This window comes from Pan paniscus, chromosome X (genome assembly GCF_029289425.2).
Source record: "Pan paniscus chromosome X, NHGRI_mPanPan1-v2.0_pri, whole genome shotgun sequence".
NCBI classification, from domain to species: Eukaryota; Metazoa; Chordata; class Mammalia; order Primates; family Hominidae; genus Pan; species Pan paniscus.
The window spans coordinates 17,069,711-17,081,620 of NC_073272.2; positions in this window are offsets into that span (position 1 = coordinate 17,069,711).

The following is an 11,910-nucleotide window of genomic DNA, read 5'->3' on the forward strand; positions in this document are numbered from 1 at the left end:
GTGCTTTCAATTGTGCTGGGAGTTTCTTATGGGAAAATGTGTCTATATGTTACAAAAAATGTACCTTTGGAAAGAACCATTTGTTCCTTTCAGCTGCAAGAATTTCACTAAATGTCCTACCTCACCCCTCCTCCACTCATTTTAACTTCTAAATAAATAATGAACGGTTGCAATTGGAAAAATGGATTGCTAGGTGGCCTGAGATGTGGAAGAGACCTGCTATCTTTTCATTGTGAATTACTAAAATTTATTTTGTTAACGTTTTGCTGTTTTTGCTTATACAAAACATTAGGGGCCGGGCGCGGTGGCTCATGCCTGTAATCCCAGCACTTTGGGAGGCCAAGGCGGGCGGATCACGAGGTCAGGAGTTTGAGACCAGCCTGACTAACATAGTGAAACCCCGTCTCTACTAAAAATACAAAAAAATTAGCTGGGCCTGGTGGCAGGCGCCTGTAATCCCAGCTACTCGGGATGCTGAGGCAGGAGAATCGCTTGAACCCCGGAGGCAGAGGTTGCAGTGAGCCAAGATCATGCCACTGCACTCTAGCCCAGGCGACAGTGCGAGACTCCACCTCAAAAAAAAAAAAAATTTGGATGTACTGTGTCCATGTCTTTTCAGATAAACCCAGTTGCCTCACACCCCTGGGTGCTACTTCAGGCTGACAGGCACCTCTAGACTCCCACCATTCCTCTCTTCCAGGTAGAAGAGGATTTTTCATCCCCATGGGGGAAGGCTCTGAGTTAAGTCTCAAGCATAGACTGGCTGTGAAGTGATTGCAGATTTGTCTTAATGCCAAAGATGAGGCCTAGATGTTTTAGATTTACGGAGTCTCAGTTAAAACATTTGGTGGCTGTTATTAACAGTTTGAGGGGTGTAATTCACGTTTTTAAAGGCATTTATATGCATACACATGTATGCACATTTATCAATTTACATTTTCCACATAAATGTACCTATATTATTCTTTTTTTTGAGACAGGGTCTCACTTTGTCACCTGGACTCGAGTGCCATGGTGTCATATCGGCTCACTGCAACTTTCACCTCCCGAGCTCAAGCAATTCTCCTGCCTCAGCCTCCTGAGTAGCTGGGATTACAGGAGCGCACCACTGTGCCCAGCTAATTTTAGTATTTTTAGTAGAAACAGGGTTTCACCATGTTGGCCAGGCTGGCCTCAAACTCCTGATCTCACGTGATCCCCCTTCCTTGGCCTCCCAAAGTGCTAGGATTACAGGCGTGAGCCACCGCACCCGGCCCCTATATTATTCTATTATTCTATGCTTTTTACACTTATTTTGTCTGGGAGAGCTTTCCATATCAGCTTTTATAGCTATGCTCCTGTCTTTATTCACTGTTGCATAGCATTCCATATTGTGCCAGAAGTATTTAATTATGCTCCCAATGATGCAAGCAGAATGTCATTATTTCTGTTAGTATTATGAAAGGACTAAAGTTCATATTTTTGTACATGTGGCTTTGTGCACATAGGCAAATATTTCTAGAGGAGAGATTCCTAAGAGTGGAAATGCTAAGTCAAAGGCATACTTATGCACATGTAATAAATTGTATAAAACTGAAGACACACACAGGAATGAGTACAAGTAAAACCGGGGAATTGAATAAGATCAGTAGATTGTATGAATGTTGATTTCCCAGTTACAATATTGTACTATAGTTTTGCAAAAAGTCACCATTGAGGGAAACTGGGCAAAGTGCACTGGAGATCTCTATGTGATTTCTTACAACTGCATGTGAATCTGTAATGATCTCAATACAAATTGCACTTTTTGAAAAGAGGCTGCTCATTTAAAATTTGGATAAACACTACTAAACTTCCCTCTATCTCTATTTGCAGAATTAACTGAGAAGGCCATAAGCATACAAATTCTTTACCACTCCATCAGGAAAGATCTGAAGAATGATACATTTGTTTGGCAGAGAGTGAGGAATTGATTCCCAACACAGACTGGATGAGGAGTTGAACAGAAGGGCACAATGGGGAAACTGGATACTATTTCCTTTCCTTCCCAGTAAAATCTTTGTACTACAGCTTCTTTATTTACTTTTAATTAAATTCCAAGTAGATAAGCCTTTTCCATATTCAAAATTAAGTTCCAAAATGACAATAAAGAAGATTTCCAGGTTGTTTCCCTAGTACCTGGGAGGGAATTAATTCATCAGCCTTTAATCTTCTCATTTTATTTATGATGTTGATCAACACCAGTGAATAGGAGGATTGGAGATGAATTTTTAAACTGTTTAACAACAGTTCTTTACAAGGGGAGTTCATGCATTTGTGGATTTGTATGAGGATAAAGTTGAATCACATGTGTATGAGCTTTGATTATGGAGAAAAGTTGGCTTACCAACAGCCATAAGAGAAAAGCAATCTTACCAACTTCTAGTCAGCCTTGGTGTGTGTCAGTGTGTGTGTCTGGATGTTCAGTGAAATTGGCACAGGTTAGGTTAGAAAACAGAATGATCGTTGCCTGCAGCAGATGATAAGGCCACAGTCATTCCTCACCAGGAGCAGTGTTCACACTAGCCAGGGCCTCTGCCCCACCCCTCACTTAGATGTCCAAGGCACACCTCAGGTATGGTTTAGGAGATTCTTTCCTCCCCAGTGTAGCCGGCTCAAGTCCAGCTGCTAAGAGGCTGAAAACTTAAGAAGCGAGAGGTATGGTGAAAGGAAATCAACTTTATCTAAATGCTGCTGAGAGGTGAAGCCAGCTGGAATTCCTGGGTGGAGTGGGGACTTGGAGAACTTTTGTGTCTAGCTAAAGAATTGTAAAAGGACCAATCAGCACTCCATAAAAACCCACCAATCAGCGCTCTGTGTCTAGCTAAAGGATTGTAAACGCACCAATCAGCACTCTGTAAAAACGCACCAATCAGTGCTCTGTGTCTAGCTAAAGGATTGTAAGCGCACCAATCAGTACTCTGTAAAAATGCACCAATCAGCACTCTGTGTCTAGCTAAAGGATTGTAAATGCACCAATCAGCACTTAAAAACACACCAATCAGCGCTCTGTGTCCAAAGGATTGTAAATGCACCAATTAGCACTCTGTAAAAACGCACCAATCGGTGCTCTGTGTCTAGCTAAAGGATTGTAAATGCACCAATCAGCACTCTGTAAAATGGACCAATCAGCGCTCTGTAAAATGGACCAATCTGCAGGATGTGGGCGGGGACAAATAAGGGAATAAAAGCTGGCCACCTCCCCAGCCAGCAGCAGCAACCCGCTCGGGTCTCCTTCCATGCTGTGGAAGCTTTGTTCTTTCACTCTCCAGAATAAATCTTGCTGCTGCTCACTCTTTGGGTCTGTGCCACCTTTAAGAGCTGTAACACTCACCGCAAAGGTCCATGGTTTCATTCTTGAAGTCAGCAAGACCAAGAACCCACTGGAAGGAACCAACTCCGGACACATTACCAGTTGGAGAATGGCCTGCCTTTGAAAGACCGTTCCAACTTTTTGGGCTGAGTGAAGGGGTTTATGCAGGAAAAAGGTGTGGGAAAATGTGGGAATATCAAGGGAGGGAAGAGCTCTGTGTGTCTCTTTCCCATGGCTATCTTTACTAATCGCCAGCCCGGAAGTCCAGTTTGTGTCATCCTCACTTCTGCCCAGTAGTGGTGGGCTAACTGTTCATAACTCCCCCAAGCAGGAGGATTCTGCTGCTGGGTCTCTGTGCCTTTTTTTTTTTTTTTTTTTTGCTTGAAAATTGACCCCTGGAATTTCTAAGCAAGCATATAATTAGATAAGTGAGCACTGTTCACAAAAGTGCCTGGTGGAAAAGAGAGAAACAAAGAGTTTCAAAGTATGTTTCAACGCTGAAAGCAAGAAAGAAAAAAAAAAGTTTTAAAATGCATTTTGAGGCTGGGATGCTCAGTTACACTGAGACCTTGGGGGAGCCTTCAAAGTCACTTCCAATCAGTCAAAGTTGGTCCAGGAGCTGAAGCTTCTTCTTATTTCAGCTGGCAATTTTTCTAGCACAAAACCTTTAACACCTAAAAGGTATACATCTGCTCTGACAACGTGGAATACTCTGCTTCTACTGCTTTAGAGAGAAGTCAGTCAGTCCTACTCCGCCAAGCAGTACAATAAGACTCAAATAAGAATGTGTTTTTTAAAAAATCTGGCATTATGCAGTATTCTTAAGGAAACAATCAGGCGGATCAAAATTGAGAGATAATCACATAACAATGGGACTGGACTCTTCAAAAATGCCAATGGCATGAAAGTCAAAAGCGGGGACGGGAAGCTTTCTAGATTAAAGGAGAATAAAGAGACTTGGTAACTACGTTCGATGCATGATCCTCAAAGAGATCCTGAATGGTGGAACATGACAGAAAAGATATCATTAATGCCACAAGTGTGAGAACTTAAATCTGGATATACAGGATAGTTGTGCATCAGTGTCAAACCTCCTGTGTGTGATCACTACACCACAGTTCCACAGGAGAATCTCTGTGTTCTTAGGAGATGCACACTGAACTGCTCTGTGCTGAACCATATGGGAGCAAGAGGCCAAAAGGGAAATGTATGCCTTTATGCATATTTTGCACCAAGTATAAAAAGTTAATGTAAGCTGCGCAGTCAAAACACGAGTATGTATAAAGCCTGCGTTGCCCAATCTGTTTGCATGGCATTGTCACTCCTCAAAAACCCAGCAGCCACATATCCCAGAACCAGAGGCTGATTGGAAACACTATTCTCATTGCACAATAATGCAGGGACATAAACAACAAGAGCCTGTCTTGCAGGCTATTTTGGCTATCATGGGCTTTTTGCCTTAACATTGACTTTTCAAAACAGTGCACTAAAACATGCACATCAATGACTTTTTTTGCCCTCTTAAATTTTTTGCCTCACTCACCTAATCCTGATTCTAGCCCTGGTGACGGATCATGATGCCCACAACTTACAAATCGTTCATTTTTTTAATATATGGATATGTGTTAATCATATATGAGTTTACATATATGGGTGTGTGTGCACATGTGCATTTATATATGTATATATGTGTATACATTTGTATATGCATATGTATGTGTACACATGCCTGTATATGTATATGTGTGTATATATGCATGTACATGTATACACATACATGTACTTGTATATATGTGTGTGTGCATACACACATACATAGAGAAGCAAATATAGCAAAATGCTAACAATTGGTGAATTGAGGTGATGGGCATACAGATATTAATTGTTTTACTGAAAATTTTTTGTAAGCTGGAAACTTCAAGATATAACAACGGTGGGAGAAGAAAAATTAATAAATGGAAATTAAGACCTGGTGTACATTTGTTTACAAGCAAATTTGTTAAAATAAGAAGCTACTATTTCAAGTATGATCTGTGTATTTGTCCTGGTACAGGCTCTGCTAAGGGAAGGAGATGATGTATTCCATATGCAAATGGAATATATCCATGCAAGTGCAGCCCCTGGCAGTGATAATGCAATGGGTAAAAACGTGAAGTCCTGCAGTGTGGAGAGCATCCTCCCCGACAAGTTGTGGTTATTCAGCGATTCATCCCTCACCATGGCAGCTTCAGGCGATGTCTCTGAAGTGTCAGCTATTCTCTTTGCGTTCAATTCATAAAATCTTCTCAGCAATGAGCATTGTTACTGAAAAAAGATTCATGTACAAACCTCCTGTTTATTTGACAAAGCAATATTAGAAATAAAAGACAGGAGAATTACTTTGGGAGAAACAGTTCCTTAATCAAATGTGAACCAAAATTAGAGACGTTGGATTACATACCTAAACATTTAAATAATTTAAGGAATTTAGAAGGTGTTGAGACTTAAATCTTCAAGTGACATAGCAAGCTTATTTTTTATTTTTTATTTTTATTTTTTGAGACGTAGTCTTGTTCTGTTGCCCAGGCTGGAGTGCAGTGGTGCGATCTTGGCTCACTGCAAGCTCCGCCTCCCGAGTTCACGCCATTCTCCTGCCTCAGCCTCCCGAGTAGCTGGGACTACAGGTGCCCGCCAACACGCCTGGCTAATTTTTTGTATTTTTTAGTAGAGACGGGGTTTCACCGTGTTAGCCAGGATGGTCTCCATCTCCTGACCTCGTGATCCGCCCGCCGTGGCCTCCCAAAGTGCTGGGATTCCAGGCGTGAGCCACCGCGCCCAGCCTATTTTTTTTAAATAAAAGGTAAAGGTAGATGATGGACTGATACAGTCATATAAATAATAGCTAGCTAAATAGATGGTAAATACATATATGTCTACATAGACATAGTCAGATGGTTTATGGATAGGCAATATTGGGTATTTGGTTATGAAAATATTCATTCCTTAAAATGATTCATTGTGTATATATTTTAAATTATTTTAAACTATTATTTTAAATAGTTTTTATATGTAAACCACACTTCTGGAAATCTAAGAAATACTTCAAACATTTTTGAAGATTTATTTTAAAATGAGGTTGACATCAATGTTATCTATAATAGCAAGAAACTAGAAATAATTTAAGTATCTAACAATATGGAAATACTTAAGGAATATGATATATTTTAAAAGGTTGTCCCAAAGGGTTTGAAACAGAAAATCATTACAATATGGTTTATGGGAAAAGCCGGAATCATAGATACTTTTATAATAGGATATCTATGTTAAATCAGGCAAAGGAATAAAAAATATGATGCACTGAAAATACTGAAAAATCTTAACAGTAAAAGTTAACTAATAAATATTATATACATATGTGAGTAGTTAGTTATTCCAAAATTCAGTCACCCTGCCAGGGACCTTGCCTAATCAGCTTATCTAAAATAGTAAGCCTCTTTCATCACTCTTTAATCTGCTTTACTTTTCTTTTTATCACTTCCTGATATGATATTATATTTGTATTGTTTATTCCCTGTTGTCCTCACTAACACATGAGTTTTTTGGAAGCAAACAGCATGTCTGTCTTTCACAATGTTCTACAGTGTCTGGCACATAGTAGATGCCGAGTAAAAAATGTATTAAAGGAATTAATTGAGAAGCTATCTTAGGGCACTTCAAATATGACTGAAATTGTAAAAATATACTGTTTTGGGAAAAAAACATCCCATATAGTGTAAAAAGTGAAATAATCTGTATTAGCATCTAAGAACCCCAAACCGCAGGCAAAATGGAAACCGAAGGGTTAATTTGATCAGGTCTGTCTGCCCTGCTTGCTTTTGGTGGCTTGCTTTTTGTTATTTCTTTTCTTTTTTCATGAAGCTGAAGGCTACAGTAGTTGAATGCCACCCTGCTGAACTCTGAAACTTAACCTTCACTGGCTACTTTATAAATAACATTCATAGTTCACCACAGTAATGATTGCTTCAGTTGTTTTTCAGGAACTTGGGCCAGCTCCTGTCCAGTTCAAACCAGTTAAGGCCACTGGCTCTTCAACTAGGCCTCCACAAGTGCCTGAGAAATGGCCTTCTGAATGTCAGAAGACCAAAAATGCCACCCTCAGATCATGCTAATGCCACTATTTTGGGTTTATATGTCCTATGTAATGGCATGAACCCTGGCTATGCTTGCACAGAATAAACCTGTTACTTTTATCCCCACTGTCAATTACTTTTCCCCATGCCTTAGACCACCCCACTTCCCTAACCCGTAAATATAGCTAAGGCTTATCTTTGGGAAGGTGGATTTGAGCGCTGTTCTCCTGCTTTCTTGCTTGGCAGCCTTGTGAATAAATCTTTTCTCTTTTGCAAAACCCGTGTCACAGTGATTGGTTTACTGCATGCAAGCAGAACAAACCTGGATCTAAAGTTGGTAACAAAATAATGTCATAAAAACCAGATGATTAGTCTGATGGTCTAAATATAGCTTAATGGATTAGGCCTTAAAAGGAACTTAAAGATTACCCCTTGTCTAATACATTCATTCATAAATTGTAAGACATCGGCACCACTCTAGGATTCAGGGACCTGGACAATCAGATGGATTCTGGTGAATGGTTGTTAAGGATTTGAGTGCCACCTCCTCCCCCAACAGAAATACAGTCCTACCAGTGTTGGGAGGTCCATATAAATGATTTGTGGCATCCATGGTCTGCAGTTGCAGTGGGCAATGGAACACTTTCCTGGGGTCACAGACTGGTTGAATGTCCTAGAGCCTCCTGGGGCTTAACACAGTACTCAGACATTCAGCAAGATCCCAGATGACAAAAAAAAAAAAAAAAAAAAAAAAATGCACTCGCGAGAACACTTTGAAGGAAAGCCTCCAATTCCTAAACGTTCTATGATAGGAACAGACTGTCCGTTCTTTCCTCTTTGATCGTTCCGTGGCTAATGATGGCTCAAATGGCTCCTCATCCTGTTTCAAATCCATCCTTTCTTTCAATCAATTTTCCATCTTTAACATTCTTATGACTATTTATTTGTATGTTATTTGATAAGTTTACTATTCATTCCCTTTGCTAATATTTCTGTTCATGAACCTATATTATTCTTATTGATTTGTAAATGAACTCTTTATATGTTGAAATGTAGATATCAGCTGAGATCATTCTGCCCTTCAATATTTGGGGCACATTGAATTGTACCTCCTTTCATGGCCATTGGACTTACGCTGTACCTTCCTCAAGATTTGTGAAAATGGACTTTCCTAAGGTTTGCAAACACTCTTCAGTTTTTCTTGTCACATCTCTCATAGAAGGAGAATTTGATCCCACCTGAAACAGGTAAGTTTACATATTGTTTTGCCACCACGTCATGCAATACATATATTATAGCATGTAGAGCCAGATAAATAATCTAGGTTCTTTCCTTAATATCTTCTAAAAAATGCACAAGGTATCATATACATTTTAGACTTTACTGAAGGTTTGGGTAATATTTACATCCTTGTTCACCAAAATTCTCCACTGGGAAAAGGAGAAAGCTAAGGGTGGGATCTGACAGTCTCCTTTGCCCTAGAATATTGACTTTTGATCTGCTATAAATGTCACATACAGTTTTCCTCTATTTTGGTTTGCCATTTCATTTTATATATGGCATTTTTTGCAACATAATTTTTGATGTATTCCAGTTTATCGGTATTTTCCTTTAACCTTTCTGCCTTTGATATATTTCAAAAATGCTTTCCCTTTCATATATATTCATGTAATTTTCTTATAGTATTTTTATAGCAGTATTTAATTTTTTAAACTTTTTTTTAAAAACAAGATTTGTTTTGGAAATACGATGTAAGATCAAAATGTAACCTTTTCCCCCCAGATAATTAACTAATTAAGATTATTAGATATTCCAAAATTGTAAAAATCAGAAAATGATCTAGAGTACTGTTAATAGAAATGTAATGTGACACATGTATACATATGTAACTAACCTGCACAATGTGCACATGTACCCTAAAACTTAAAGTATAATAATAATAAAAAAAAACCAAAAAAAAAAAAGAAATGTAATGTGAGCCACACATGTAATGTAAAATGTTATTATAGTCACACTAAAAAAGTAAAAAGAAAGCCAGTGAAATTAATTTTAATAATATATTCTATTTAACCTAATATATTGAAAAGATTATTTCATTGTGTGATCAGCAAAAAAGTTTTTTCGTTTAATTTTATTTGGTATGTAATAACTGTATATATTTATGGGGTACAGAGTGATATTTTAATACCTAGAAGTAATCAAATCAGGGTGATTAGCATATCCATCACCTCAAACATTTATCATTTCTGCTATGAACATTCAAAATCTTCTCTTCTAGCTTTTCGAAAATACATAATAAATTATTGTTAACCACATTTACCCTACAGTGCTATGAAACACTAGAAATTATTTCTTCTATCCAATTATAATTTTGTATCCATTAACCAACATTGCCCTATTGTCCCCTCCCCACTACCCTTCCCAGCCTCTAATAAGCATAATTCTACTCTCTGTTTCTGTGAGCTCAATTTTTTTAGCTTCCACATGTAAGCAAGAACATATGGTGTTTATCTTTCTGTGCGTGACTTACTTAACATAATGTCCTCTAGGCTCATCCATGTTGCTGCAAATGACAGAATTTCCTTCTTTTTTAAGGCTGAATAGTATTTCATTTTGTATATATACCACATTTTCTTTATCCATTGATCTGTTGACAGACATTTAAGTTGATTTCATATCTTGCTCTTCTGAATAGAGCTACAATAAACATGGAGGTGCAACTACCTCTTCCATACATTGATTTCCTTTCTTTCTGATAAATATCCAGTAATGGGATTGCTGAATCATACTTGACAACAACAAAACAAATAATCTGATTTTAAAATGGGCAAAGGATCTGAATAGACATTTCTCCAAAAAAAAGACATACAAATGGCCAACAGGTATATGAAAGAATGCTCGACATCACTAATCATCAGGAAAATGCAAATCAAAACCACAATGAGGTATCATCTTACCCCAGTTAGAATGGCTATCCAAAAAATAGAAAATAACAAATGCTGGTGCAGATGTGGAGAAAAGGGAATTCTTATACACTATTGGTGGGAATGTAAATTACTACAACCACTATGGAAAACAGTATGGAAGTTTTCAAAAAATTAAAAATACAACATCAAAAGCTATTAATATTTCAAAACAAAAAAATAAAAAATAAAACAAAAAAAGAAGAGGCAGGTGGACCAGTTGAGGTCAGGAGTTTGAGACCAGCCTGGCCAACATGGTAAAACCCCGTCTCTACTGAAAATACCAAAAATTAGCCGGGCATAGTGGCAGATGCCTGCAATCCCAGCTACTCCAGAGGCTGAGGCAGGAGAATCGCTTGAACCTGGGAGGCAGAGGTTGCAGTGAGCCGAGATCGTGCCATTGCACTCAAGCCTGGGTGACAAAAGCAAAACTTCGTCTCAAAAAAGAAAAGAAAAGAAAAAAGTTCATGTACTTCATATTCTTTTTTTTACTCAGTCATTAAAATGTAATATGTATTTTACACGTGCAACACATCTTAATTCAGCCTAGCCACAATTCCTGTGCTCATTAGCCATATGTGGCTAGTAGCTACTGTATTGAATAGCACAGGCTTAGAGGTTGCAATGAGCCAAGGTCATACCATTGCACTCGAGCCTGGATGACAAAAGTGAAACTCCGTCTAAAAAAGAAAACAAAACAAAGTTCATAATATTTCATATTCTTTTTTTACTCAATCACTAAAATGTAATATGTATTTTACACTTACAACACATCTTAATTCAGCCTATCCACAATTCCTGTGCTCATTAGCCATATGTAGCTAGCAGCTACTGTATTGAATAGCACAGGCTTAGAGAAGGGTTTCTCACTCTTGGCACTATTGACATTTTGTACCTGATAATTCTTTTTTTTGTTTGTTTTTCTTTCTTTTTTTTTTTTTTTTTTGTTTTGAGACGGAGTCTCGCTCTGTCACCCAGGCTGGAGTGCAGTGGCGTGATCTTGGCTTACTGCAATCTCCGCCTCCCGGGTTCAAGTGATTCTCCTGCCTCAGCCTCCCAAGTAGCTGGGACTATAGGCACCTGCCACCACACCTGGCTAACTTTTGTATTTTTAGTAGAGACAGGGTTTCACCATATTGGCCAGGCGGTTCTCGAACTCCTGACAGTGCGATCTGCCTGCCTCGGCCTCCCAAAATGCTGGGATTACAGGCGTGAGCCACCATGCCCGGCCAGATCTGATAATTCTTTGTTGCTGGCTCCTGTGCACTGTAGGGTGATTAGCTGCATCCCTGATCTCCACCGTCTAGATGACAGTAGCAATTCTCCCCCAGTTGTTGCAACTAAACATGTCTGCAGACATTGACAAATGTCTCAGTGGGAGTGGGGCAAAATTGTCTCCAGTTGAGAGCCAAAGGTCTAGAAAAATTGGGGGAAAAAATACATGTGTGAAATGAGTCTTAGGATGATCTGAGAGGGAATTTTCATTTTAGAACTGAATACTGAACCA